General features: G+C 39.7%; 1 protein-coding gene across 2 annotated transcripts in view; it reads left to right on the forward strand.

The window, feature by feature from the left end:
• The window catches only part of DCUN1D3 (defective in cullin neddylation 1 domain containing 3), a 40280-nt gene that overhangs the window by 1171 nt on the left and 12622 nt on the right, over window positions 1-26487 (forward strand). The window lies entirely within an intron of this gene.

The raw sequence follows: 26487 nt of genomic DNA on the forward strand, positions 1-26487 counted from the left end.
TCCACTACCTCTCACCCTCACCCTCCTCCTCCTCATTTCCACTTTAATTCACTGTGGCTGGGTGGTAATGGTGATTTGTTTTGTTTTTGTAAAACTGGCACTTAATACTTTGATTACCTCTTTTAAATTTGGTGTTCAGCCCCTATCCCAGATCTTAAATGCAAGCTTTGTAGTACTTCAGTTAATAAGGTGTGTCACATTCGGAGTACCTCTCAACGCCTGGTAGGTCCCGATTATAACGAGCATTTTCTCCTATGAATACTGGAATTCCAAACCCTTGCAAGGATTCCTAAATGTCCTCATAGTCCAGGAATCAAAGTCTCCTGCCCTGAATACTTTGTGTGAGGAATTTACGTGTTGTCAACTCTTTACAAAATTATTTGATGTTGGGCTAATTCTTGTTTTCTGTTTTTCTCCACCCAGTCTTGATGATGCACTTCAGAGAGCAGAAAACCCCATATTCCTTTTTTGTTTCCACAGTTGGACTGTACCTCTTTTATCTCTCTGTGTGTGTCTGGCACACAAGCGTTTAGTGACACTTGGCTTTGCTGCTTTCCATCTTATTTAGCTGCTTCTTTGTGTATACGGTAGTCTTCAATAAGACACTGTGATCTGTTTATTTATGTTTTAAAGAAGACTACAATGAGTGTGAAAAAGTTGTTTTAAGAAAACAAAGAATGTTTGGATAGAAGGTCTCTGTTGATATTGTTGGTTTTAAAAAATATATCCTCAAGTAACTCCTCTATCTTGTCATACAGTTTTCTTAGTGAAGTGTAATGATTCCTGTTTTGGTGTTAACATTTTTTCTGGAAATCCTTCTTTCTTTGGAAGCCTGGAACTGTACTTTCTGAAGAACTTTAAGAAATAGTGCCCAAAGTTTAGGCGTCTTCTGATTAGCAGATTTGTTCATAAATCCTGTACTGAGTTTGATGTGCATATCGGTAGATTATTTTACACCCTAACTTGTCAGTACTCACAGGCCTTGACAGAACAATATTTAATGCCTTTATGGTACAAAAACAGTGTGGTTAGCTGTTAGAAAAGAATGGTGACATGGATGAAGTTTATTGATTGGAACCTAGTTTGCTATTGAATAAAAAGTCCCAAATTCGTTCATTCAACACTCATTGACTGGATACGAAGTGCTAGCCAGTGTTTCAGGAACTGGGCATACAAAGCAAAAAAGTTCCATGCTCAGGGAACTTATATGGGGAGGGAGGGATGGGGACAGAGACAATATGCAAATAAATCAGATTTTGATAAGTGTTGAATAAAATAAAAGAGTGATCTGATAGAAAGTGCCTGAAAAGTATGCAGTCAAGGAAGACCTTTCTTATAAGGTGACACCTAAGCTGAGCTTTAAATTTAAAGGAGCCAGCCATGCAAAGATGAGGAGGCTTCCAGGTTGAGAGAACAGTTAGTGCAGAAACTGGCTGGAATGAGCTTGGCATGTTCCAGGGAGAAGGGGGTGGGGTTAGGGAGGAGGGACAGTAAAAGCCAAAGTGTAGTGAGCAAAGGGGAAGAATGAAAAGAGACAAAGTCTGAGGTGAGGGTGGGGCTCAGAATAGCTTGGCAAAATAAAGAGCAAGCAGGGGAAAAAAGTAGAAAGTGATATTCCTTTTTGATTAATTCCATCGGTTTTCCTAGATGGAAATTACAATATTCAGTAGTACTATTGAAATATTGTAATAAAAAAGTCACCCTGCTGAGAGTGGGAGAGGAAAAGGCATTGGTCACCTGGTTTTCTTCTGGCAGATAAATCTATTTTTGAAGACCTGTGTGTTCAAAATTTAATGGTATGTTGATTTTTCATTAAGGGATTAGGTATTATATGTATTATATGCTGCTGTTATAAACTGCATGTATTGTACACAAATCCTCGTTTGTTTTCAGTTCTGTGTGAATTTAGGGCTGAAGGATGGAGCAAGTGATAATAATATGCCCCTCATGATCTACAAAGATGACCAACAGGACCTAAGTTTGAAGTTTTGTGGGTGTGTGTGTGTAGGGAGGCAGGACTGTGTTGCAACAGTTCATTCTGGTCTGGTCCTCCTGATGATGAATAACATTCAGAGGAGTTGCAGGTTGGTGCTAGAAATTTACTCAGTGGATTACATTAGGTAAATGACCATTATGGTTTTAGATCCCACTGTGTTGCCATCTTTGGGCGGTTCTGTACCAAGGGATATAACTTATGTTTGCATTTAGTTGGGGCCATTCATCTTCAGTAGTCCTCTGCTCCTCAGCTTCAGCTTAACCAGATTGTCCACTTAAGAGAGGCCCAATCAAGATTTCTTCTTAATCTTGACCCTCTTGGGCCATGACACAGTAGGTCAAAGCAGAAAGAATTTGTAAGTTCTTTCTTTTTAACTTACAGCAGTGACTATTGTGTTCTTTGGTGAATTGGCTGTTTGAGTCAGGGGACTGAGAGATTTAAATGTTGTTTGTAGTAAATGTAGTATTAAAAAAAGATTAGAATTTAGGGACTTGTCACCTGTTTTAGCGTCTAGTCTGATATTTTAGTAGCTCCTGTAGATGGAGTGTCTGAACTAACTAGAATATAGCTTCTTGGGCAGTCCTGGGGGGTTGACTGCAAATAGAAGGTTCTTTGGGATAGCAAATGACAAAGTGAACAGCTAGGACCAGGCAGAGAATGAACTCCACCCCTCACTACCCATACCAAAGAGTAATTCAAAGGAATGGAAAATTGATTTGATTTTTCTGTTTGTTTTTGGGTTTTTTTTTGTTGTTGTTTTTTGGCTTTGGCCCAGGTTAAAGAATTTTGGATTTAACTTTAAAATGCTCTAGCCACTGGGTTATTACGCTGTCCACTGTTCATCTTTCTTCTTTTCAATGACTTATTATAACTCAAGTATGAAAATATCTTGTAGGTTGAGATTTCTTGAGCCAGATTGGAGACTGGTAGCTCTTTTTTAATTTCTAAAAGGAGGTGGATGGGTAGGAGGAGACTTGAATACAGGGAGAGGCCATTGACTCCTACGTTGGCCACTAATTTTATTTGGGGAAAGAATCCACAAGTCTAAGTGAATTTGAATTCTTGGAGCTGAGCTGGCCTTTTAATCCAGTGTATCAGTGGCTTTGTTTCTTAAACTTTGGGGTCTTTTGAGCAAAGTCTTCTGAAAGCACACCTAGCAGGCCAGTTGATGCTATTTGCTATTGGGGTAAGTGATTTTACACTTTATTATATGTCTTAAAATTAATCTGATTTTGCTAATGTTTTGAGTATGCTGCAGTAAGGAAAGTTAACTATACACTGGCTGCCAGTTGCTTTGAGATGGGGACCCGTAACTCAGATTGAAACAGTGGAAGTTACATGGTCACTCCTGTGTCCCCAGCTCTTGGTAATTTACAGTTACCTCTTTGTGTCTGTTTACAGATGTTGATATCAGTGAACCAAGATCAATTTTCCCTAAATGTTGGAACAGTGTTCTTTCCATATGTCCTTTAATGCGTATTTAGTTTCACTAGTTCTTGCATCGGTTTTTCCTAGATGACAGAGGGTCCTGTTTCTTTTTGGGGGTGGGGATGGGGAGATTACCATAGAGCACTTCACTATTTCATTAATAAATAATTACAAACTAGAATTTACCCATCAATTTAATGACATAATGAGGCATTGTTTGAGAGTGGCTCAGAAATCCAAATTCTTCGTAGTTGTGATAGGCTGAAAGGAGAAGATGGGAGGGAAAATCTTTAAACTGTGTGCAAGTGTGACGTTACTTAAATACCATACATAAGAATAGGGAAGCTTACTGAGTCAGTCAACTCTGGTTGGAGGTGGTGATTACCTTGTGGCAAAGTAAGTCACCAATGGCCAGGTTGATACTAATTTGATTGTGGGACCAGCTGACCCATGTTGATGACTCCTCCCTCCTTCCCAAGGGCTTGGCCTTGCTCAAGAATTTCCTTTTAGCTGTGCTGTTTGTTGGGTTTGAGGTTGAATTGCAGCATGGTAGCTTAGATTGCATAGCACTGGGAAGCACCATCGTTGTTGAGGTTCCACCCTGTTCTGGAAGTTTCAAACTCGGGAGCTTGGAGCTGGAAATAATTTTGGCATGGAGGCCTGTATCTCCAGAACAGATCTAATAACTGACTGAGGATTTCAGCACCACTGCATAGTGCAGGGTTTTTATTTTTGGAGAGTGTTTAGCATCTTGTAGCCACTGCCCCATCTCTGCTTGTCAGTCCAGAAGATAGTGTGTCTAGAGAGACCTACTTCCTTACATTTGTAGATTTCGTCCACTCTATCAAGATAGCTGAATTCTGTTACCGCTTTAGCTTTGCTTGATTGATGAAAGGTTTGGAGTCTATGCAATGTTTGCCTAAAGTGATTTGGTGTGTGACCTATAATTTTGATTATGAACAAGACTTAAGTCATTAGCATTTACAGTATTGAAGAAATTGAATTAACTAATTTCTCTTCCTCCAGTTTAGGAAGAAGTAGGAAAAAGTCAGACCCTCTCAGAACCTAAGAATATCTGGTGTGATGTTTTTTTCAGACCCAGTCCTTTGAGGAGTCCTCCCAAGGGCCATTGCTGAAGTATCCCTGTGGCAGGGGTGAGGGGGTGGTTTGCTGTCTTCCATTTCACCCACTGTGCTTCACCCTGTGAAAAATTTACTTTAATATTCTGTTATATTGGGCTTGCAGAAAAGATTTCAGTTGAACAAAACTTTCTGAGGCTGGAAACAAGTTGAAAAGCAGTGATTTAGTGGGGAAACAGGACTTCAGAAAGCTTAGTAAACTTGCTTAAAGTCACAGAACAAAATACTGGCTGCTACAGGACCAAAATCAGGCCTACTCTGAACTGCTTCTTGTTCTCTCAGATACACTGCCTCAAATGAGTTGTGGAGGCATTCAGTAGTTTGAGTTTAATCACATCCTTGGTGTTTGTTTAGTCTTTTATATTCTTGGGTTTTCCACTCACTCCAGTTTCTGAACTTTCAACTTACTGTTTGTCACAAATTATCAATTATTCAGAGAATAATCTTTATACAGGTCTGATGCATATGTGCAGTGATGTTAATGGATAATGGGATGAGAGGCTTCTAGTTTAGCAAAGGTTTTGGCTACTTATTGGGAGTACTGGCCTTATTACCATATTACTTGCAAATCAAATTGGAGTGGAGGCCTTGCCACTCTTAAGTTTTGAGGTAAGCTAGCCAGCAAGCTGTGGAGAATACCTCTCCAGTATGCTGAAAGGTATACTTCCTTTTCCCAGTGATCTGCTTTGAAATCTGAACAGGAAAACCCAGGTGTACCCAGAGCAGGCTTAGCACTGCTTTGTAGAAATAACCACAATGGCCGCATTCCTTTCTTTTCTTTTTTTTTTAGATCTATGAAGCAAATTTGCTTTCAGTTAAACACTTGCTTTGTATCTACTTGATTACCTAGTGGCTGCTGTTTAAACAGGAGAGGGGGGATTAGGAATACCATTGCAGTGAGTGTGCCACAACTTGTAACAGAGTGGGTCGTAGCTGGCAGAATCATGGGCATGCTAGAGGTCCTAGACTCTCTGAGGGAGGCATTTTTCCCAGTTATGGTGACTTTCTTCTAAGTAAGTGGAATTTGGGAGTGAGGAGTAATAAGGACAAATGCTTTGTGTCCATTTTTAGGAATGTTTCCATGGTAAATTAGTTTTTCTTTGAACTAACTAATCACTTATCCAGTTATTTGCTTAAAACAGTTGATTATAGCTGATGTTCATGTAAGGAAAATTTTGCTTAGGGGCTTCCTAACCTTCTATGAAAGAGAAAAGTCTAAAGACTTTCTCAGACATTAAGACAGATGGGTACAGTTGCAGGGGAGAGGGATGTGCTGGGGTAGGCCTTTGGAAAGGCAGGGTGGTATTGGTGGTGGTGTGGACTGGGTGTCCAGGGTGAAGAGAAATGCCCTTTGGTGGTCCAGCTGGGAAAGGACGGAAAATGCTGACAGTGAAACTTACTGGGGGAAGAATGAGTAGAGACGGAGCAGCCCACAGGATTGCCCACCTCCAGCGAATTCCATTCATAAGGAGGGGGTGGGGCCCTGTGGAGTTGGGCCCTGAACACACATTCTCTCTCCCACTACTGGAAAATGTGTTTCTTCTGTGGAGGGATGAGTGCAGGGATGCAGTGGCTGGTTTGACCAGACTGGTCTAAAAGATTGACTAGTCAGTCATGATTGAGAGCTTATGGATTGACAGCTGCCCTAAGTTTTGAGATCTCTTTATCTCTTGACAAATCAGAAGTTGATAAACAGGAGAGAATGTAATGTCCCTGGGTCCATTAGACTTTGGGTTAAAGTACATAATGGAGAGAACACGAGGTGGTGGCCATTGTCATTGAACAGTGTCTAATTTCCAAAGGGAACAATCCATGTAAACAGTTAAGGTAATTCATGACTCTCTCATGCAAACTATAATAAATATGAAATAAATTACAATTGAAAGTATTAAAATAATTTTTGATTTCATATTTCTACAATATACCATGTTCTTTTTAGCAGGTCAAATTAATTCTTTAATCTTTCTTTCAAAAAAATTTTAGTCTACCGGCTACTTGTGGATGAGTTCCATAGAGCTATATTTCCGACTAATGCCTAAAGCAGTACTCTGAATTGGTGACAGGTGTAGATTTAATGATTAGATCAAGCAGGGAAGTGGCTTCTAAGCATTAAATTGGTTTTAATGTGGACCTCTTTTTCCCCTGCGGTTATTAATACTACTGTTTTGAATCCCATAAGTTGTAACAGAAGAAGGCCACCTGAAGTTGACTTAGATGATGAAGAGCAGTACACATCTATGTTATGTGATGGAGTTTCTTGACATCCAGGTACTGCAAACTGAATAGCTTCAGATCACAAAGAGCAAACCCCTCCCTCAATCAATATAAAGTGGCAGTGGCATTCCTAGAATTGCTATATTGTTAAACTTCACAGGTGCCCTAGTTTTAGACATCTCTAACACAAATAACAAGTTCACTTAATAAGAAATCAGATATACAGACTTCACGTTATACTTCCATGTTTCCTTGTAGTATGCTTTAAAAAGGTTCAGGGATTCTGGGAAGATGGCGGCATAGAGAGAAGTGGAAGACTTAGTCTCCCCCAGAACAATTCATAAATGAACAAAAAACCAGTAAATAACCTGGAATAACAGCGGGGAGACAAACGTGACTGCCCACTCATCATCCACCAACCTGAATTGGGAGGAATGCCCGAGATCACAGCATAAAATCTGTAAGTAAAACTGCGGACCCATGCTGAGAGCAGAGAGCCTAGATCCGAGAGCCCCTCCCTCACGGAAGCCGTGCCTTGCACTCTCTCAGCCCAGCTCCAAGTGAGGTTTTAATATTAACTGCTCAGTACAGACAGTGAATCCTCAACAAGCAGACAGAGGCTTTTGGTGACAACGGACCTTGGGAGAATCGGGGGACATATCTGTCTCAGGATAGGGAGCCCAGAGGATCGGGTGCTATCTCCGGCTGACAGGTGAACCTGGGAATTTTTCTGTCCCTCTCTCTCTGTGGAGAAAACCTCAGCTGTTCTCAGCCCGCAAGGCGTTGCAGTAAAGACAGCCTCAGACATTCTGCATTCTGAAACGAGCTGAGAGCACGCCGTGCACGGCCTGGCGGCCCAGGGCTTCCCTTGAGGGACGGCGCGCACTGGTGACGTAGCACGGCATTCCCTCGGCCGAGCTCCTGGAGGATCACAGCTGGGAGGGGGGACCTGCTCGGAGAACCCAGGGGTGCTACACCAAGTCCAGTGGTTTGCAGAGCAGTGAGAGAGAGGGTCTGGGGCTGAACTGAAATGAAGGCTTAGACTCTTGTGGCGGCCTGGAATCTCCTGGAACCAGGGGGATTTGAACATTAGAACTGCCCTTCTTCCCTGGCCACCCATACACATGCCCCACATTCAGGGCGGACGGCTCCAGCAACACACCCAAACTGTGTTCTCCAACTGAACCCACAAGAATCATTTCCCCACACACCGCAGGAACAAGGTTGTGAACTGACGAGGGATATAGGTGACTCACAGATGCCTTCTGCTGGTTAGTTAGAGAAAGTGTACGTCACCAAACTATATCTCTGAAAAATTAGATTGATATCCTTTTTTTTGTTATAACTTGAAAGAACCCTGTCAAGCAAAACAAATGCCAAGAGGCCAAAAACAACAGAAAATCTTAATGCATATGATAAAACCAGACGATATGGAGAATCCAACTCCAAACACACAAATCAAGATTTCGGAAGAAACACTCTACCTCGCACAATTAATCAAAGAACTACAATCGAGAAATGAAAATATGGCAAGGGATTTAAAGGACATCAAGAAAACCATGGCCCAGGATATAAGTGACATAAAGAAGACCCTAGAAGAGCATAAAGAAGACATTGCAAGAGTAAATTAAAAAAATAGAAGATCTTATGGAAATAAACTGTTGGCCAAATTAAAAAGACTCTGGATATTCACAATACAAGACTAGAGGAAGATGAATAACATCTCAGTGTCCTAGAAGTCCACAGAACAGAAAATGAAAGAACAAAAGAAACAATGGAGAAAATCAAAAAAATCGAAAGGGGTCTCAGGGATACAATAGATAAAATAAAACGTCCAAACTTAAGACTCATTGGTGTCCCAGAAGGGGAAGAGAAGGGTAAAGGTCTAGAAAGAGTATTCAAAGAAATTGTTGGGGAAAACTTCACCAACCTTCTACACAATATAAATACACAAAGCATAAATGCCCAGCGAACTCCAAATAGAATAAATCCAAATAAACCCACCCCGAGACATATTCTGATCAGACTGTCAAATACTGAAGAGAAGAAGCAAGTTCTGAAAGCAACAAGAGAAAAGCAATTCACCACATACAAAGGAAACAACATAAGACTAAGTTGTGACTACTCAGCGGCCACCATGGAGGCGAGAAGGCAGTGGCATGACATATTTAAAATTCTGAGAGAGAAAAATTTCCAACCAAGAATACTTTATCCAGCAAAACTCCTTCAAACTTGAGGGAGAGCTTAAATTTTTCACAGACAAATGCTGAGAGACTTTGCCAATAAAAGATCTGCCCTACTTCAGATTCTAAAGGGAGCCCTACCAACAGAGAGATAAAGAAAGGAGAAAGAGATATAGAGAATTTTAACAGACATATATAGTACCTTACATCCCAAATCACCAGGACACTCATTTTTCTTTAGTGATCATGGATCTTCCTCCAGAAGGGACCATAAGCTGGGACATAAAACAAGCCTCAAGAAATTAAAAAAAAAAAAATTGAATATACACAAAACACATTCTCCGGCAATGGAATACAAATAGAAGTCAACAATTTTTGAACTGTAACTCCACTATTTACTTCCTACATGATAAAAAATACACAAACTCTAAGGACAAATCAGTGGTTTTGAACTCAATGTAAAAATGTAATTTTAGACAACTGTATAAAGGTGGGGGAATGGAGGAGTACAGGAACATAGTTTATGTGCCCTATTGAAGTGAAGGTGGTATCAAAGAAAAACAAGATTGATAGGGATTTAAGAGGTTAATTTTAAGCCCCACAGTAAACACAAAGAAATTATCAGAGAATATAACAATAGAGATGAAAAGTAGACTTTGGGTTAAGAGAAATGGGGGAAGGGGCAATGGGGAGTTAAGAAATGAGTGTAGGGTTGCTGTTTGAGGTGAAGGGAAGTTTCTAGTAATGGATGGTGGGAAAGAGCATTACAACATTCTAAATGTGATTAATCCCACTAATGGAAGGCTAGGGAGGGGATGGAATGGGAAGATTTAGGCTGTATATATGTTTCCACAACTGAAAAAAAGGAAAAAAAAAAACAAAAGTCTAACTAGATGACAATTGAGTGCTAAGGATGAACTTGGATCGGATTGGAGGATAGAGGACAAGTGCCTCAAAGGGACACAGTTGAGACATAAGGAAAAGGAAATATAGAATGTGAGCTTTGTATCATTGTTGAATCTCTTATATTTCTTAGCTGCGCTTAATGGAATTACATAAAAGAATGTTCTTTTTCATGGGAGTATATACGTGAATTATAGTGTATGTTCAAGAATGTGTGCAGCTAACTTTCATATGTTCAGAAAACAGCAATAGATGATGGATGATAGGGAGGGAGGGAGGGAGGGAAAGAAACAGATGTGACAGCGTGTTAAAGTTGGTGGATTGAGCTGTCGGGGGAGGGGGGTCAGGGTATGATGGAATTCTATATATGGAGCTAGTATTGTTTTTGCAACTATTCATGTAACTTTGAATTTATTTCAAAATAAAAAAAAATGTTTAAAAAAAAAAAAGGTTCAGGGCTCTGGAGTCAACCAGTCTGGGCTTGAGTCTGAACTTTACCATCTACTTGCCATTTGACCTTAGACGAGTCACATAACATCTGTATGCCTCAGTTGTTTCATCTATAAAATGAGGATAATCATAGTAAATGGTTGTGAGGATTCAATAAAATAGTGCATTTTAAGGACATGACAGTGTCTGGCATATAATAATGTTTAATAACGTTGGCTATTAGCTACAAGGCTAACCTCACCTGGATTGGCAACTTCCAAGAGGGGAACTATGTCATTTTACCTCCTCTTATAACCTGTTTATGGAATAGTGTATAAAACATTGCTGGGCACACAATAGACACAAATTATCACTTGAAAATAAAACCTGCCTTCTGGGTATCTGGGAAGTACAAAAGTGACTCTGTAGGGGAAACTTCCGACCTGTTTCCAAAGCTGTCTTAAAATTTGGAGATGGAAAATCTTCCCCCTGAAATCCTATGAGCCTGCATAAGTCTGGCAATGGGGATGGGGGCCCAGTGGCTAGGATACTGTTGGATCAAAAAATGGGAAACTGATCCAGGAGACTTTTTTGTCTTTGGCAGTATGCCTTGTGGTTCAATGAGTCGGGCAAAACCACAGAAGTCTTCAGGAAGGAAACAACAGATTTATTTTACCCGGTCCGGACAATCTTTGAAAGAGTCAGCTGGCAAGTACCACTTTGTGTGTGTTCTTTTCCAGAGAAAGTGAACAACCCAGATCTGCGTGTGCAAAGGGTTGCCAACTGCTTAAGTTTCATTTGTTGGTGGACACCCCCTATGCCAAGTTTCTGATTCTCTGTAGCTCACCCTTTGGGAGATTCCACTCTGGTGGGACCACCGTTAGACTGACTCCTAGATTCCACTCTAGACCTTGCCACCATTTGCTGGGTGTCCTTGAGCAAGTTAGAGCCCCTCTTTGAGTCTGTTTCCTTAACTGGCATGAAGGGTTTGGGACTAGATTTTCTCATTGTGTGGTCTCTGTTACATTTTTAGCATATTCACTGCTGAAGGGAGCATTCCAGTATGGATTTTGTATCACTCTGGTGTGTGAGAGTTTTTATTTACTAGTTCTATAGTGAAAACAATTAGAATATCAGATCTATGACTTCATGTATAGTGTTGCTTAGAATGGTACTAAAGTAGAGTTTAAGTTTTTTTGTTTTTTTTTTTTTAATTAGGTGAACAGTGATTGTAATGGTTAATGGGTATGGTAAGATCGTAAAGGTGGTATAGGAATGACTGAAGTTTGTCAGTTCCAAGATTCAATTCTTGTGCAGTGCCACACTTTATAGTTTTTGTGATGATGAACAGAGTAGGGCAGGTCCAAATTTGAGTGGGTTTAAAGGCTTAACACATTGAGAAATTTCTATTTCTGCATTCATGGCAGAAATACCCATAAGTAGGTTGTATAGAATTTAAGATATCATAGGAGTTAATTGCGGTGACTAGTTGTTTTCTTTTTCCTATATTGAAAAAATAAGTAATACTCTTTCCTTTTTCACCTTTAGCAGTTCCCCCACAACCTGGATTGATCTTCAGTTCCTTTTACTCTTTGGTGTTGTGACTTCCTCAGAGTTAGGATCCTGATTTGTTCTTTTGGGGAGGGAGAAAAAGCTTAACCACCTCTCTTCAATCCAAGCCAGTGCATGAATTCGCAACTCTAGAAAGCTGAGGCTCTGCCTGGCTCTTCCTAGTCTAGTAACTGCTTTAAGGGGAAAGAGTGACATGTGCCCTAAAGTGAGGCAGGTTTTATTTAAAATTTCCTTTCACATCCTGTCATAATGCTTATAACTAAACATAATGGGGTCCTGAGAAGGAAGATAAGTAGTGGTAAAAACCCAGAATAAAACTAAAATCTTGATAGAGTAACAGAAGCTAAGAAAGCTGCTTTCAGATGTTAGTCTATGGTTTCTTAAGTTTGAAATTTTTTTGTAAGCCTTAATTACATCATCTTTTATTATCTATGTGTGGTTATTTGTGTATCGCAGTTGATCTTGTTCTAAAATTAACTTAGCGTAAAGGGCTGTGGAGCTGGTATAGTTCTTGTAATACATTTTTTAATGTTTCAAATTGTAGTTCTAAAAAACTGCTTTAAAGATGGTTCCCAGCCTGATATCTTTCTGTGCCATGTTTTAAATAGTCAAGGTAGGTTAAAGTAAAGCAAAATGATAACTATGATGTAGTTCTAGATTTTCCTCCTTCGTTTATTTTATACAAGGTTTCTATATGATTTCATAATGAGAGACTCTCACCTGAGGTGTGATCTAGTGTTCCATGCCAGAAGCCCTTATCCTTTGTAAATTTTGATTTACAAAATCTCGACTCCTGAGAGAAATGGTGACCCATGTTATTGGGTATATTGGGAAAAAGAAAAAGCCTTTTACTCAGGGCTATATTTTGCAGGCTTAAAAATATTCATTCCTACTAAGATCTAATTCATGACATGTAGCAAGCATCCTTTGAACTATCTGAGTTCTAACCGAACAATTTGCCTCTCTCCTTGAGTGTAAAACTTCACAGGACTCCCCCTACTCAGGACAGGATGGGTTTCTGAAGCACAGAGCCAATTTCCCTTGGTGCAGAGGTTAGTCATTATTTATAGATAATTGCTGCTCAACCTGGATAAATTCTGAAAGGTGATGGGCAGGGTTGTGACATTTGCCCTTGGTCTATAGACAAGGATTTGCAACGCAAAAGTGGGTTGTTTATTTTCTTCTCTTAGGAAATTGCCATCGGATCAATGTTTCTTTGTTCAGATCTCTCGTGGGCTGAACCGTTGGGCTTTTAAATATGAGAACCACATGGAAGAAGAGTATTTCCCAATCACACAAATAATTATCTCTATGGTAGTATAATCTCCACAGAAGTATGAGCATTCCAGACCACACATTTTTAAAAAAGAAAATTCCTAATTAGGGTCACAATGACCATAGTGGTAGAGTTTAGTACCTTTTCAAGCAGTTCTAACATGTTTCCAGTACCACTTACTTTGGTCTTCTCACAGTAGACTGTCATCCTTTCAATTCATCTGGAACCTTTTCACCTATAAAATAAAGCCCTTTTAAGATGTTGGAAACTTGAACTTTCATGCTAACTTTGAGTGAAAAAATAAAAAAATGCTTAATCGAAGACTTTCTTTAACTCTGACTTGAATCTGCTTTAGTGAGAAAACTAGAATTGCTTAATTTTTTAGAGCATTTGCTTTTCCAAGTTCCCAGCTCTCCCACCATTGCTTGGCCTAGCAGAAAGAGATAATAAAATATTTTGCAACTGGTGAAAATCTTTCCAGTTGCTTTTTCCCCATTTGGACAGAAACTGTTTTTCCTTTCCTCGGAGCGGTTTGTGCTAAATCCCTCCCCTTTGCGATTTGTAGCTTTATATTTGCATACAATGCTTAAATTGGCTCACTCAAGACAAAGTTCTGAAGGTCTCCAGCATTTAGTATTTCTGACACAGTCTGCTTAAGAGAGCTTTTGATTACAATAGCAGCTTAACAGAACAAAACTTTGAAAAACATTTGTTAACATACCGAAGGTTTCCAAAGGGATAGAATATATTTTAAGAACCAGTCTTTGTAGTTTTTAAGTTAGATATATATGAGCAAGGGACTGATTTTCCCAGTCAGAGTGTAGATCATTCATAGTTAACTTCTGAAACTCAAAAGCAGGCTTGTAAGAAAAATTTGGCCTCCAAATTTAATAGTCTCACTGGCGTATTCAAATTGAAGTGTGTGGAGTCTGAATTTTTCTTAAGGGCTGATCCTGAAACTTGGTGTTTCAGGAAAAAAAAATGTGTTTGTATGTTGCCAGCTATTCGTTCTAACAAATTTGAGGACCTACTGTGTCAGACCCCAGAAAAAAGAGTCTAACAAATAGAAGGAATGTCTGACCCAGGGGCCCTGCTGCTTATCTCACAGAAAACAGGCGCCCCATAAACTAAAGAATGAAGGCTGTTTAAGGCTGTCCCCACCACAGTGGTGCCCCGGTCCCAAAAGGTGGGTAAAAGCAAGGTCAGATATGTCCAAAAAGATGAACAACTGAAAAGGCCTGCTCTCCCTAGATAGATAACGTAGCTGCTTTTCTAAGAAGAATACTGGGCTAGAATCCTAACAACCTACCAGCTTAAAAATTGATAGACACCCACCCAATCAAGGCACAGGACACACTCAGCAGGCACCCTTCTCCCCCAACACCTTTCCCTCCCAGCGTGGGTTTTTCCTTTAAAATGCTGCTCTCAGATAGAGCGCCAGAGCCGTTTTTCCTTTCTTTCTTTTCTGATGGCTCCCACCTGCTTTCTTCTGCTTTCTTCCTCTAATAAACCTTAAACTCTCTACTTAAACCATGACTCGCTGCATTTGTGTGGATTCTTGAACGGCTCTGAACCTAACATACTGTTCCTAAGGTTTGTTTCTAAGGCTTTTACATTCTGGTTGGAAAGCAGGTACAAAACAATTAGGAAATGTTGTAAAACCAGTGCTGTGAAAATATCATTGCTCTAAATGAAGGTTCTGAGGGGCCAAGAGGATTTAGGTCTGCTTGTAGGAGTCAGGGAAGAATTCTTGTGGGAGGTAAAATCAGAATAAGGCTTGAAAGACCAAGTCTGGGGAGTAGAGAGACATTTCAACTAATGGTAACAAAAACTGAAGAGGCACAAGAGGCATGACACACTGGAGATTGGAAGGTGTTTTGGTCTGCCTGAGGACCTGGAATGAGGTGGAGAGATGGGCAGTTGTTGAGGCCAAATCCAGAAGGGCCTTGTATGCCTTGTTGAATTTGGATTTTATTTATATGGGGTGTATGTGTGTGTGTGTGTGTGTGTGTGTGTGTGTGTGTGTGAGAGGAAAGGAGAAAGAGGGAAGGAGGCGGAGGGAGAGAGAGAATGTGTGTGTGTGAATGTGTTAGATCACTCCAGTAGCAGTGTAGAGGAGACATTGCAGGGAGGGATGCTGCAAGTAAGTATCCATTTGCTGAGGATATCAATAAAGATTGTAGGGGCCTGAAATGAGTGAGTCACTGTAGAGATGAGGGGTGCGGGGCGTGTAGATATTCAGGAGTTAAAATTTACAAAGTTGGTGTTGGAGAAACTAAGATGGCGGCTAGGTGAGACAGGGCAAAGGAACACCTCTGTGAAAAACACTAGATAAGGACCAGAGAGTGACCCAGAATACCGATTACAGCGATGCGCCAGCTGGATGAGATCTGCTAGTTCCCAGGGGTTGTATACTTGGTGAAACCGGGAACCTGCATTCTGAAACGAGTGAGTAAGCTGGCTGGAAGTCCTGCAGCTGCGCGGTGCCCTGGGAAAGCCAGGGTTTGGCGTTTGGAGACCGGCAGGCTCTTTTAAAAAAAAAAAAAAAAGGAAAAACCCAGGAGCGGCTGCAGCTGTGATTATGGGAACCACGCAGTAAAACACAGCAAGAGGGGGCTGGGCTGGCCTCTCAGTGTCTGGCCTGGAAGATAGCCTGCTGCAGATACCCTGGGGCCCGGGGAACGGAGGGGAGAGCCGGAAGCAGAAAGAAACCCCGTGGCTAGCAGCTGGCCCCCCGGAGGGCTGGGTAAACTCCTGCCCGGGGCTTTGCCCACAGCCCAGAGCCCCCTCAGTTGTCCCAGAGCTGGGAAGGAGGAACTGTGTGAGGAGGGGGGTGTTGAGATGCCCCATTCGGCCATTTTTGCATCATGCTGAAAGCGCTCCGGCACGGCACGGCAGCCCAGGGTTTCCCTTGAGGGACGGCATGCACTGGTGACGTAGCACGACATCCCCTCAGCAGAGGTCCTGGAGGATTGCGGCTGGGCGGGGGGACCCTCTAGGAGAACCCAGGGATGCTACGCCAAGTCCGGTGGTTTGTGGGACAGCGAGAGAGGGGCTGGGGCTGAAATGAGATGAAGGCTTGGACTCTTGCAGTGGCCTTGAATCTCCGGGAACCGGGGGGATTTGAATATTGAGACTGTCCTTCCTCCCTGGCCACCTGTACAAGTGCCCCGCCTTCAGGGCGGATGGCTCCAGCAACACACCCAGGCTGAGTTCTCCGGCTGGACCCCACAAGAATCATTTCCCCACACACTGCAGGTACAAGGTTGAGAACTGACTTGAGAGGTATACGTGACTCAGAGACGCCATTTGCTGGTTAGTTAGAGAAAGTGTACATCACCAAACGGTGTTTCTGAAAAAATTAGATAGGTTTTTTTTTTTTTTTTTTTTTACAACTTGAAAGAACCCTGTCGAGCAGAGCAAATGCCAAGACGCCAAAACAACAGAAAATCTCAATGCATGTGATAAAACCAGACGATATGGAGAATCCAACTCCAAACACACAAATCAAGTTATCAGAAGAGACAAAGTACCTCGCAGAACTAATCAAAGAACTACAATCGAGGAACAAAAACATGGCAAAGGATTTAAAGGACATCAAGAAAACCATGGCCCAGGATATAAGCGACATAAAGAAGACCCTAGAAGAGCATAAAGAAGACATTGCAAGAGTAAATAAAAAAATGGAAGATCTTATGGAAATAAAAGAAACTGTTGGCCAAATTAAAAAGACTCTGGATATTCACAATACAAGACTAGAGGAAGATGGACAACATCTCAGTGTCCTAGAAGTCCACAGAACAGAAAATGAAAGAACAAAAGAAAGAATGGAGGAAAAAATCGAAAGGGATCTCAGGGATCCGATAGATAAAATAAAACGTCCAAACTTAAGACTCATTGGTGTCCCAGAAGGGGAAGAGAAGGGTAAAGGTCTAGAAAGAGTATTCAAAGAAATTGTTGGGGAAAACGTTCCCAACCTTCTACACAATATAAATACACAAAGCATAAATGCCCAGCTAACTCCAAATAGAATAAATCCAAATAAACCCACTCCAAGACATATTCTGATCAGACTGTCAAATACTGAAGAGAAGGAGCAAGTTCTGAAAGCAGCAAGAGAAAAGCAATTCACCACATACAAAGGAAACAACATAAGACTAAGTAGTGACTACTGAGTGGCCACCATGGAGGCGAGAAGGCAGTGGCATGACTTATTTAAAATTCTGAGAGAGAAGAATTTCCAACCAAGAATACTTTATCCAGCAAAACTCTCCTTCAAATTTGAGGGACATAAAACAAGCCTCAAGAAATTAAAAAAAAAAAAAAAATTGAATATACTCAAAACACATTCTCCAACCACAGTGGAATACAAATAGAAGTCAATAATTTTTGAACTATAACTCCACTGTTTACTTCCTACGTGATATAAATTACACAGACTCTAATGACGAATCAGTGGTTTTGAACTCAATATAAAATATGTAATTTTAGACAACTATATAAAGGTGGGGGAATGGAGGAGTATAGGAACATAGTTTATGTGTCCTGTTGAAGTGAAGGTGGTATCAAAGAAAAACAAGACTGATATGGATTTAAGAGGTTAATTTTAACCCCCACAGCAAACACAAAGAAATTATCAGAGAATATAACCATAGAGATGAAATATAGAGTTTGGGTTAAGTGAAATGGGGGAAAGGGCAATGGGGAGTTAAGAAATGAGTGTGGAGTTGCTGTTTGAGGTGAAGGGAAATTTTTAGTAATGGATAGTGGGAAGAGCATTACAACATTCTAAATGTGATTAATCCCACTAATGGAAGGCTAGGGAGGGGTTGGAATGGGAAGATTTAGGCTGTATATATGTTTCCACAACTGAAAAAAAAAAAAAAAGTCTAAATAGATGACAATTGAATGCCAAGGATGAACTTGGATGGGATTGGAGGATAGAGGACGGGTGCCTCAAAGGGACACAGCTGAGATATAAGGTAAAGGAAATATAGAATGTAAGCTTTGTATCATTGTTGAATCTCTTGTACTTCATAGCTGTGCTTAATGGGTTTGCATAAAAGAATGTTCTTGTTCATGGGAAGTGTATACGTGAATTATAGTGTATGTTCAAGGATGTGTGCAGCTAGCTCTCATGTTCAGAAGACAGAGCAATAGATGATGGATGATAGATAGGGAGGGAGGGACGGAAAGAAATAGCGATGTGACAGCATGTTAAAATTGGTGGATTGAGCTATCGGGGGAGGGGGTTCAGGGTATGATGGAATTCTTTGTATGGGGTTAGTATTGTTTGTGCAACTGTTCTATAACTTTGAATTTATTTCAAAATAAAAAAAAATAAAAAATTTACAAAGCTCATTTAATCTGATAAAAGTTTGCTCACTCATACCATGCGTCCCACCCATATGGGTCAGTGAGGGGAAGGTACTCTCCTCCTTTAGTCATTCAGGGACCCACGCCTATAAAGCTTCCACTGCCTTGGACTGCACCATCTGTACTGTCTGGGCACCGTGGCAGGGGGAAGGGATGGCTGGGATGTCATGTGCCAGCTCTCTGAGCCTGGAAGCCATTAGGTCATGTCTGCCTATGTCCCAATCTGTCATTTTTTTCTATAGCTTATAGGCCAGAAATAGTCACATTATCCCACCTAACTAGAGACTGGGAAACGGGGGGGGCAGACGGAATGTGTGGTGAGCTCCATTGTCTCTGCCATGGATTAGGGATTGCTGTAAATTGCTTTCTTTCTGAGCTGTTTCCTTACCTGTAAAATAGGGGTTTTCATAGAACCGACCTCACAGCGAGCTGCTGTTATTAATAATATCATGGCTATAAAATGCCTAGCACTATGTCTGCCATAATAAAGATCATGATGGGAATCTTCAAGTTTGTCTAGAATTGAGATTTTTTATACCATGGATCATCTCTCATTAATGGGTTACAATCAACAATTACAGAAGTAAGAGTAAATTGTAAATGTAAAGATAAATATTTCATGAAACAGTTGTTTCAGTTATGCATGTATTTACATGTGTGTTTTGGTGTCAGGATAAAACATGTATCTCTCTCTCTGAAGATTACAATTTGAAAGTCAGTGGTCTACTTTGAGCTCTTATTTCTCAGCTGCTAAATGCACACCAAAAACAAACAAAAAGTATGCTTTTTGCAAGAGGCCTTTTATATCTCCATATGTTTTTTAAAAAGTGAGTTGGAAAAGCATTATCCTTAGTTTTGAGGAAGAATGAAATGTGGGTTTGAATTCTGGCTTTATCACTTAACTGTGTTTCCATAGGCAGAAGTACTTATACTTTCCATGTCCCAGTTTTTTCATCTATAAAACAGTGATGCCAATAATACTTAGCTCAGAGAATACTATGAAGATTGTTGTATTAGTTGATATGTGTATGTATAAAAGTGTTTTGGAAATGATGCCTGGTACATAGTATTCTTAGGGAAAATTTGTGAGTGTTATTACATAAAGGCAACTAGTACTGTGCCAGTAGGTAGATGTGTGCAGTGCACTGGGTACATAGTAGGTGCTTATTTTTAATTTGATTCTTTAGAAAGTGTTTATTAGGTACTGGTTGGTCAAGTTATACTTCCTGCCTTCTTGGAGCTTGCAATCTAAAATGCTATCACCAAAACAACAATATCTTTCCTTTTATTTTATTGGTCATGATTCCTTATTAGTTCAGGAGCCTTGAATATCAATATTCCTTAGGAGTAAAATAATGTATAATGCATTCAAGGTTTGCTTCGTAATAGACATGAAAAATATTTAGTCCAGAGAACTTACTGGGGGAGAAATTAATGAAATATTTTTCTTCTTTTTTGTGTTTGTTTGTTTGTTTGTTTTTTGGTTGTTATTGTTGTTTTGTTTTTTTATGTTTGACCTGGAAAAAAACAAGTGTCAGAATTGTTTTTAAAAATGTTCTATTGACTTCTCTTCCAGTGAGTAGTTGATAGCAGCAAACTGATGGTGCAGTGAGAAGGATGACTGTGCCTTTTGCTGAGCCGTGGGGGATCATGACTCCCATTTTGATAAGCCCGTTGGTCATATTGAGTAGTAACCTGGCTGAAGAGGATGTAATCCTGCTTGCCTGGCAGAAGTGGATTTGGTTTACAATTTATCGTCCCCAGAAGCCCTTTGGGGAGACCTTTACTATCTTACTTACCATTACAGTATCCATCTAGGCCCGAAGATTAATTTTTGTTGTTCTTTCCTAGTTCCATCAGAGTGATTTTGATAACTGAAAGGGTGGCAACTGACTGTTCAATGCCTGTACTTGTTTTTTTTTTTTTTGATTTTAAACATTTTACTTTGCAATGCTTTCAAACTTACAGGACAGTTACAAAAATAATACAAACTCCACACAGAAAACTCCAACATACCCTATTCCCCAGCTACCCAGAGCTGCCAATTTTAACATTTTGCCACTTTTGCCATATCATTCTGTCTCTCCATCAGTCTGTCAATCCATCTTTCCATTGATCTATCTGTCTGTTTTCTGAACACTTGTATGTAGGTTGAATACAATGTATTCCTTGCACCCTTAATATTCTCATGTACATTTCCTAAAAACAAGGTAATCCTCAAGTGCAGTTAACAAGTTTGAGGAATTGTAACATTGATATAAAGCTTACAGTATGTATTCTAGTTTTTTTGTATGTCCCAATATGTCCTTTTGAGCCTTTTTGAGCTTTTTGTGCCTCCTCTTTGTTGTTAGATCCCTTCCAGGATCATGTATTATATTTAATTATTATTATCTCTTTAGTTGCTCTCTCTCTTTTTAATTGTGAGAACATATATACAACATAAAATTTCCCATTTTAACCACTCCCAAACATACTATTCAGTAGGATTAATCACATTCAATACGTTGCATTACCCTCGCCATGTTCTATTACTGAAATTTTCCCATCTTCCCAAACAGAAACCCATTACACATTTTGTATAAACTCCCCATTCTCCTGTCCCTGCTTCTGGCTGCCTATACTCTAGTTTCTGTTTCTCTGAGCTTGCATAATCTCTGATATTTTCTTTGTAGTTGCCACGGAGTTTAAATATAACAGCCTAAATGTATATAACAATCTCATTTGCTTTGATACCAGCTTAATGTCAACAGACACAAACTATGTTCCTGTAACCCTCTGCCCTCCCCCCACCTTTATGTAGTTCTTGTCACAAATTACATGTTTATACATTGAGTCCAAAACCACTATTTCTCATTACATTTTAGATATTTGCCTTTTAGATGCTGTAGGAAATAAAAATTGGGGTGACAAACCAAAAATTCAGTAGAAGTGGCATTTATTTTACCCATGTCATTACCCTTAACTGGAGATTTTTATTTCTTCATGCTGCTTCAATCTATCGTCTGTTGTCCTTCCCTACAGAACTCCCTTCAGCATCTCTTGTAGTGCTGGTATAGTGCTGACAAACTCCCTCAGCTTTTGTTTATCTGGGAATGTCTTACTTGTTCACTCAGTTTTGAAAGACACTTTTGCCGGATACAGAATTCTTGTTTGACAATTTTTTGCTTTCAGTACTTTAAATATGTCATCTTACTGCCTTCTTGCCTCCACGGTTTCTGAGGAGAAATTGGCACTTAAAATTGTTGAGGCTCCCTTGTACATGACACATTGCTTCTCTTTTGCAGCTTCCAGAATTCTCTCTCTATTTTTGGCATTTGACAGTTTGATTATATTAGCCACAGTGTGGGTCTATTTGGGTTTATCCTGTTTGGAGTTGATTGAGTGTCTTGGGCATATATATTCATGTCTTTCATTAAATTTGGAGGAAGTTTTCAGCATTATTTCTTTGAATGTTCTCCCTGCCCCTTTCTTTTTCTGGGACTCCCACAATGCATGTATTGGTGCATTTGATGGTTTTCCACTGGTCTCTCAGGCTCTGATCACTCTTCTTCTTTCTGCTACTCAGACTAGGTATCAATTGGCTTTTCTTCAAGTTCACTGATTAGTTTCTTCTGCCAGCTCCAATCTGCTGTGGAACTCCTCTAGGGGATTTTTAATTTTTGTTACTGTGGTCTTCAGCTCTTTTTGGTGCCTTTCCATAATTTCCATCTCTATATTCTCGTTGTGTCCACCTTTAATTTTCCTGATTTCCTTTAGTTCTTTGTTGGTGTTTTCCTTTAGTTCTTTGAGCATATCTAGGACCATTTTTTTTTAAGTCTGTGGTGTGTTCCAAGTGTGGTCCTCTTTATTGATAGTTTCCAATGCTTTATTTCTCCATTGCCTGTGCCATCACTTCCTGTTTCTTGTGTTTTGTAATCATTTTTTGAGACCTGGACATTTTGATATTTAAATGTGTTTATCACTGGGATTTAGATGCTGAGACATCTCTTCCTCAAGCTTGAATCCAGATAGTGTTATCTGCACATGACTTTTACTTTGACACAAAGGTATGTTAATCTAGAATGGGCTTTAGAAATCCAGAAATGTGTTGGTTAGCGATTTATTAATAGTTCAGAGGTTTTTTTCCCTGTTAATCTGGTTTAATTTCTGAAAAGTGAGTCATTATTCAGGATTCCAAATATTTCCTCTTTGACTAACTTCACAAAAGATTTATTAATGTTTTTGCCTTGTAAGTCGCTGCTGCATTTCATTTGTGTCAGTCCTGCCACTGCTGAAACAAATGTAGGAGGAGTGTCAGTTTGGTTTTTCATTATCTGACACAAGTGGACTTAGTAATTCTGTCACTGGTGGCCGTCCACTGTTAAACAAGCCAGCACTATTTTTTCATGACTTACTGAGAGATCATGTGGTGGTATGATTCCCCCCTCCCCAGCTAACAGCACTTAAACTTGTAATTTTCAATGACTTGTGCTAAAACAAACTTCTAATTCTGGCTTTTTTTCATTTCAGTTTTAGACCTAAAATTGGAAGCTCGATTTTTATAAAACACTCTCCTAGAAAAATCCCCAGTGTTGCTGTTCTTTCTCCTCCCCAAATATCGTAACTGGGCCTGGGGGCAGGAAGAGCAAGAGCTGACTCTTTCACGTTTATAGCAGAATGTGGGCTTGCCAGCCAGCGGAGGTGGAATCTGTTCTTTGCTTTCTTGGCAAGTGCACCAGGCTTTGGAGGCCTTGATTAGGACTTTCATTCTTGGCCTTTTCTTGCCATCGAATGATGTAGAGTCCATTTATCTCCAGGGGTTTTACAGAGATGGAGGATCATGGTAGTCCACATTTCTTGTCCTCTTTGACAAGGTATGTACTCCAGCCCTCAGAGTTAAAAGCCAGTGTCATCAAATGAGTTTTAATAAATATAGTGCCATCAGATATCTCATTAACTGTAAAGCTGGCTTTGTTGAAGCATTTAGAGTCCAGTTGAATCCCTACTTAAAATAAGCCGGTATGCAAGCACTCCAAAAAGCTGCTTCTTTTGCTCTTATATCTCCAAATGCCTTTAATTATGCCTTTGTTGATTGAGGGGGCAGACACACAGTTCAACGTTTTGAAGACTTTTCACTAGAATGCACTCAATTGGTGAACCCTGGACCTTCTAGAGTTCTACATGGCCATGGGCTTGAATAAATCCTTTGAACTTAGTCCCTTGTGGAAAGCAAGAAGCAGGAGTGATTTCTGTTAATAATGTGAATTTTTCCCAAGTGACTGAGATGCAGGTCAAAAAGAGGCATGATAGGATGAATATCTCCCTGTTTCAGATTCAAATTTTAGCTTTCACTGTGTTTGAGGTGAAAATTAGCTTGTGGAGTGAGGAGAAACAGAGCCAGTAGACTTCTGGCTGAGAAGCCGTGTTCTCATCAGATTATCTGAGAAACTGATGAAGTAAGGCTTAGTTGGAACAGTGACATACTTCCCTACTTTCTCTTCTCTCTGAAGGTGGCAGGTGCTGGGAGAGGTCCAGGAAAAATTGGGTCTTAGGAACCAGCTTTCAGGATGTGAAGTTGAATTCTGCATCCTCAGAGTGATTAGTATTTGCTACTCAACTGTTGACTATTTGTTAACATTATCATTATAATAATTAGAATATGGTATTAATAGCGACAATTTATTGAGTACTAACTAGGTTCTAGGGGCATTCGTGAACTCCTGAGTTAATACATTTAAAGTGCAAAGACTGGTGTCTAGTACAGAGTAAATGCTCATAAGTGTCAGTGATTATTATCCATGCAACAAATTTTTGCTGAATACCTGCTATGTGCCACAAAGCATAGGTGCATGGGATAAAGTGATGAATAAGACAGATACAATTCCTGCTCCTGTGGTGCCTCCCTTCCAGTAGGAGAATCAGACAATAAAAAAAGTCAACAAATAGGAATTTCAGAGAGTGGTATGTGCTGTCAAGGAATAAAAGGGTGTTATGTTGGATCAGATTGGGATGATGCTTTAGATACAGGGAAATTGACTCAGCATGTGGGCTGAGAGCCATCTGATCTGAAGGAGCCATTTATTCTTCACATTGAGTCTTTGATAGGCATTATTATTTTCCCAGTTTTCAGATGAGAAAACTGAGGTGTGGTGAGTCAGTATGTGTTGGGGAGCTGGTAGAGCTGGGCTGTGGAAACCTAGTCATTCTGCATTCACAGCGTGTAATGTCCTTCCTGGGAAGGCGTACAGCTGTACTGCACAGCCATAGGAGCTGCAGTATTTCCACAGTTGTTTTTTTTTAATGCAGTTTTATTGAGATATATTCACATGCCATACAAACTATCCCAAGGATACAGTCACTGGCTCACAGTATCATCACATAGTTGTGCATACAACCCCATGATCAGTTTTAGAACATTTTCATTACTCTAGAAAAACAACTAGTTTTTGAATGAGACACATGAATGTGGTTGTACTACAGGTAAAACACTTGACACAATTTAGAAAAGTTGCATATAATTTCATGACCCCCCCCATAACATAATTGTATGTAAAATTTGAGTGTGTGTGTGTGTATGCACGGTTTATTCTGGGGTCTATAGCTTTCATCAGAATTTCAAAGGAGGCAATGATCAAGAGAGTTTATGGTGCTGTTGCTTTACTTGAGAATTTTTTCAGTCTGTTTTTTCTTAAAATTGGGATTAGCGGCTATGGCATAGTTTTAACAGCATTGCAGTGGCCATTAGGTGGTGGCAATTTTGGCAGTCAGTGGACAGGAATCTTCAAATGTCTTACTTTACAAAGCTGTAATACCATGGTATACCTCCCATCAGGTATAAGGCTCTATTTTTGGTTTAATTATCTGCATATCTTTACACATATTAATGTACCTTGCAGCCTTGTGGCATATGAATATGTATTTGTGAAATAAGTAACTATTTTAAAAAAAAAAAGCAAAGCGCAAACCTTGGGGCCTCAAGTTTCAATCTGCTGGGAATGTGTTTCCAATAAAGACACATAAACATGAGCATTTCCTGTCACTGTCTTTGAAACCTGAACACTTTCTAAATAGGCGCTTCAGCACTTAAAATCAAAGAAAAATTGTTTCAGTGATAGTAATTGAAACCAAGAGGATAGCCAGGTTCTGGTCAGATCTGGTCTTTCAGTTTCATAGGATGTGGTTTAGATCAAATTCCTATTTCACGATAATCAGGAAGATTGATCGTGTTCTTATTGCAAAGAAAGACTTCCGGGAGCTCTTGCTTTACAGCCTTTCACATGTTGTCTGAATGCTGGGAGGAGGTACCTCTTTAGGAACGTGAAAATGGCAGAAAATATATATACAGTAGAATAAAGTAGCTGTAAGTGCTCTGATGTGGCACATCTGCTTGAAGGAAGTCTCTTAAGGTTGTAAACATTACGGTTGGGAAGGTTTATCTTTTAAATAGCATTCTAATGGCATATTTTGGAATTTTTTGCTTTTGGTAAGGATTACCTTTATTTAAGGAAATTGAATTAGTTGGCAAATATTGTAAGAAGGTATTGGGAGAAATATGCACTCTCAATATATTACCAGTATAAATTGACAACTTTGTTGGTAGTTTGAATATATATATATAATTTTTTTTTACCTGTCCTCTGATTCATTGATCATTGGTTGCATTTGTAGGAATTTCTCAGGAAATAATTATAAATGTGTTGAGTTTTAGCTGCATGCTCTGTTTATTATCCCAGTATTGTTTATAGTTGTGAACTATTTGAAGCAACCTAAATGTATAAGTTTATACTGATAAATTATGCTACCACCATTCAATAGAATACTTTTCTAGTTATTAAATATATTTTAACACTAAGAGTCTCGACTTTTTTGCCCCCTTCAGCAATGCAGTCCCAGATTTTTGACAGATTGGATAGTAGGATATAGTGTCTATAGTTTATGTGAAATAGCTGGAGAGTTAGTAGTGATACCATCCCTTTGTTACAAATGATTCCA

This window comes from Choloepus didactylus, chromosome 21, assembly GCF_015220235.1.
Source record: "Choloepus didactylus isolate mChoDid1 chromosome 21, mChoDid1.pri, whole genome shotgun sequence".
NCBI lineage: Eukaryota > Metazoa > Chordata > Mammalia > Pilosa > Megalonychidae > Choloepus > Choloepus didactylus.